The sequence below is a fragment of the Triticum aestivum genome, chromosome 5B (genome assembly GCF_018294505.1).
Source record: "Triticum aestivum cultivar Chinese Spring chromosome 5B, IWGSC CS RefSeq v2.1, whole genome shotgun sequence".
Taxonomy (NCBI): Eukaryota; Viridiplantae; Streptophyta; class Magnoliopsida; order Poales; family Poaceae; genus Triticum; species Triticum aestivum.
In genome coordinates, this window is record NC_057807.1 from 240443562 (window position 1) to 240448861 (window position 5300).

Here is a 5300-nt window from a genome sequence, read left to right on the forward strand (position 1 = left end):
CCCCCTCTCTTGTGGAGATCTATTTGATGTAACTCTTTTTGCGGTGTGTTTGTCGAGATCCGATGAATTGTGGGTTTATGATCAAGTTTATCTCTGAGAAATATTTGAATCTTCTCTGACTTCTTTTATGTATGAGTTATCTTTGCAAGTCTCTTCGAATTAACAGTTTGGTTTGGCCTACTAGATTGATCTTTCTTTCCATGGGAGAAGTGCTTAGCTTTGGGTTCAATCTTGCGGTGTCCTTACCCAGTGACAGAAAGGGTTGCAAGGCACGTATTTTATTGTTGCCATCGAGGATAAAAAGATGGGGTTTATATCATATTGCTTGAGTTTATCCCTCTACATCATGTCATCTTTCTTAATGCGTTACTCTATTCTCATGAACTTAATACTCTAGATGCATGCTGGATAGCGGTCGATGTGTGGAGTAATAGTAGTAGATGCAGGCAGGAGTCGGTCTACTTGTTGCGGACGTGATGCCTATATACATGATCATGCCTAGATAATCTGATAATTATTCGCTTTTCTATTAATTGCTCGACCGCAATTTGTTCACCCACCGTAATACTTATGCTATCTTGAGAGAAGCCACTAGTAAAACCTATGGCCCCCGGGTCTATCTTTTATCATATAAGCTTTCAATCTACTTTTATTTGCATCTTTACTTTTTGCATCTATATTATAAAATACCCAAAATATATTTATCTTATCATACTATCTCTATCAGATCTCACTTTCGCAAGTGGCCGTGAAGGGATTGACAACCCCTTTATTGCATTGGTTGCGAGTTCTTTGTCTGTTTGTGTAGGTGCGTTGGACTTCTGAGGAGCCTCCTACTCGATTGATACCTTGGTTCTCAAAAACTGAGGGAAATACTTACGCTACATTGCTGCATCACCCTTTCCTCTTCAAGGAAAACCAACACAAGCTCAAGACGTAGCAGATTCCTCTACAAGGAAGAGAGGGGGAAGGAAGGAGAGGGAGAGGGAGTAGGAAAGGGGGCGCCGCCCCCCTTTCCCTTGTCCATTTCGGACTGCTAAGGGGGGGGGCTGCCCTGGCGGCCCTCCTCTCTCTCCACTAAGGCGCATTGGTTCCCTCGGGGGTTCCGATAACCCCTCGGGCACTCCGTTTTTACCCGAAACCACCTGGAACAGTTCCGGTGTCCGAATAACATGGTCCAATATATCAATCTTTATGTCTCGACCATTTCGAGACTCCTCGTCATGTCCGTGATCTCATCCGGGACTCTGAACAAACTTCGGTCATCAAAACACATAACTCATAACAGACGTCATCCAACGTTCAGCGTGCGGACCCTACAGGTTCGAAAACTATGTAGACATGACCAAGACACATCTCTGGTCAATAACCAATAGCGGAACCTAGATGCTCATGTTGGCTCCTACATATTCTATGAAGATCTTTATTGGTCAAACCGCATAACAACATATGTTGTTCCCTTTGTCATCGGTATGTTACTTGCCGGAGATTCGATCGTGGGTATCATCATACCTAGTTCAATCTCGTTACCGGCAAGTCTCTTTACTTGTCCCATAACGCATCATCCCGCAACTAACTCATTAGTCACATTGCTTGCAAGGCTTATAGTGATGAGTGAGGGAGTCCTGGATTAGGGGGTATCCGGACAGCCGGACTATATACTTTGGCCGGACTGTTGGACTATGAAGATACAAGACTCAAGACTTCGTCCCGTGTCCGGATGGGACTCTCCTTTGCGTGGAAGACAAGCTTGGCGATCCGGATAATAGAGTTCCTTCTTTGTAACCAACTCTGTGTAAACCCTAGCCCCCTCCGGTGTCTATATAAACCGGAGGGTTTAGTCCTTAGAGGGACAATCATAATCATCATAGGCTAGCTTCTAGGGTTTAGCCTCTACGATCTTGTGGTAGATCAACTCTTGTAATACTCACATCATCAAGATCAATCAAGCAGGAAGTAGGGTTTTACCTCCATCGAGAGGGTCCGAACCTGGGTAAAACATCATGTCCCTTGCCTCCTGTTACCATTAGCCTTATACGCACAGATCGGGACCCCCCTACCCGAGATCCGCCGGTTTTGACACCAACATTGGTGCTTTCATTGAGAGTTCTTCTGTGTCGTCGCCGCAATGCTCGATGGCTCCTTCAATCATCAACTACAACGTGGTCCAGGGCGAGACTTTTCTCCTCGGACAGATCTTCGTGTTCGGTGGCTTCGCACTGCGGGCCAATTCGCTTGGCCATCTGGATCAGATCGACAGCTACACCCCTGACCATCAGGTCAGGTTCGGAAGCTTGAACTACACGGTCGATATCCGTGGAGACTTGATCTTCGACGGATTCGGGCCTACGCCAGGAGCACCGTACAGTCATGACGAGCACGGCTTAGACCTGCTATTGGACAATTCTCAGGATATCGCACCTGCAGGAGCTCGGGACCTAAATCCGGGGCAGATCGCGTCGTCCGAGGATGGGTGGATGGACCCTGCCCCGGAGGCCGCACACTCATAAGCGGTAGAGCCGAACACAGACTTCACCCCCAAGGAAGCCTGTGAATCTGGACCCCCGGACTCATGTCCGGTTGTAAGTTCCAGTCCGCGCACCCCCGAGCCCGCCGCATCTGGTTGTGGCTCCGGTAATGGAGTTCACCGCTGCGGACATCTTCCAGCACTCGCCTTTTGGCGACATGCTGAACTCATTAAAGTCTCTCTCTTTGTCAGGAGACTCTTGGCCGAACTATGTCCGGCTTGAGGGGGAAGAAGGCGACGAAGGAATTCGTTCCCCACCCACCACCCACTTCATAGACACTGTCGACGACGTAACAGACATGCTTGACTTTGACTCCGATGACACCAACGATACGGACGTTGGCGCAGGGGACGATTCCGAACCACTACGGGGCGCTGGACTGCCACCTCATCATATGAAATATACATGGTGGACATGCCTAAGGAGGACGATGGCGACAAAACCGAGGGTAAAACCCCCTGACAAAAGCCAAAACGACGGCGCAGACGCCGCTCTAAGTCCAGCCACAGTAAAAACAACGATAACAACGCTAGAAGGATCGACACCCCAGACAACTCCAAAGGCAACAACGACCATACGGACCCAACAATGGAGCAGGATGAGCCAGGTCACGCCGAACACAGCCCGGAGTAGATGCCTGATCACAGTGATCCCGAGGGCCGAACTCATCAAACTGTCCCGGGACAGGAGCATAGTCCGGACGATGACGCATTCATCATCCCAGAAACACGTCTGGAACGAGATAACCTCCACAGAAGGCTTATGGCCACTGCAAGAAGTCTAAAGAAGCAGAAGCAAAAGCTTAAGGCCGCACAGGAAATGCTCAATCGCAGATGGAATAAAGTGCTAGACACTAAAGAAAAATACGGCGACGATCGCCACACAAAGAGCTATCCAAAGCGCAAGATGCTGCCAGAATTCGATGATGAGGCCGTACCACCGAAGAACAATACAGCCAGTAGGCCGGAACAACCACTTCATAACCACAATAGAGCAGCTACTGACGCCGCACACGATTTACGTGAGCTCCTGGATAAGAAGGCCGACGCGGCCAGGTCCATCTATGGATCTAGAGGACACGCTCCGGTGCAGGATTACGGTCACCAAAACAATCAGACTGATCGAGTACCAGTTCGGAATCATCACCGGACACAACAATAGTCAACAACATGCCACAACATGTCCAGATACAGAGGGGCTGCTCACCCTCTATGCTTCACCGAAGAGGTACTGGACCATGAATTTCCACAAGGTTTCAAACCCATGAACATAGAGGCATATGATGGAACGACAGACCCCGGGGTCTGTATTGAGGATTTTATCCTTCACATACACATGGCTCGTGGGGACGACCTCCATGCCATCAAATACCTTCCCCTCAAGTTGAAGGGACCAGCTGGGCACTGGTTGAAAACCCTCCCCGAAAACTCAATCGGAAGTTGGGAGGAACTTGAGGATGCTTTCAGGGCCAATTTTCAAGGAACCTATGTCCGACCTCCGGACGTTGACGATTTAAGTCACATAATTCAACAACATGGAGAGTCCGCCTAGAAGCTTTGGAATAGATTCCTCACTAAGAAGAATCAAATTGTCGATTGTCCGGATGCCGAAGCCCTAGCGGCCTTCAAGCATAGTATCCGGGATGAGTGGCTCACCAGACACCTCGACAAAGAAAAGCCGAGGACAATGGGAGCCTTAACAAGCCTTATGACCCGCTTTTGCACGGGTGAAGACAGCTGGTTAGCCCGTAGAGGCACCAGCGACCCAGGCACATCCGAAATCAGAGATGGCAATGGGAAGCCACAGCGCAATAAAAACAAACGTCGAAACAAGGACGAAAGTCCGGACAACACAACGGTCAACGCCGGATTCAGGGGCTCTTGACCCGGTCAACAAAAGAAGCCATTTAAAGGCAGCAAAGAGGGACCGTCCGGCCTGAACAAAGTCCTGGACAGACTGTGCCAAATTCATGGCACCCCCGAAAAACCTGCGAACCACACTCACAGAGAATGCTGGGTCTTTAAGTAGGCCAACAAATTAAATGCCGAACACAAGGGAAGGGAAACACCAAGTGAAGACGAGGATGAGCCTCGCCAGCCAAACACCGGGGGACAGAAAAAACTCCCACCAGAGGTAAAAATAGTAAACATGATCCACGCGGCTCACAGTAGGCGCGAACGCGCGCTCAGAGACGCATACGCTATAGAGCCCGTCATCCCCAAACTTAACTACTAGTCGGCCTGCCCGATCACCTTCGATCACAGGGACTACCCGACTAGTATGTGGCACGGAGGATCAGCTGCCTTGGTGCTCGACCCAATAATCGACAGATACCATCTCACTCGCGTCCTCATGGACGGCAGCAGTAGTCTTAATATAATATACCAGGACAATGTCCGCAGGATGGGAATAGACCCATCTAGAATCAGCCAAATTAACACCACCTTTGAAGGGGTGATACCAGGCATTGAAGCCCGCTGCAGGGGCTCCCTCGTACTAGAGGTGACATTCGGTTCCCCAGGCAACTTCAGAAGTGAAGAACTACTCTTCACCATCGCCCCATCCAAAGTGGTTATCATGCATTGCTCGGGAGAATGGCCTTCGCCCGCTTCAACGCAGTACCGCACTACGCCTACCTTAAACTCAAGATGCCTGGCCCACATGGCGTCATCAATGTTAACGGAAATACAGAGCGTTCCTTACACGTAGAAGAGTACGTGACGGCTCTAGCAGCCAGACTCTAAGCAGCCTCTAATATCAGAACGCATGATT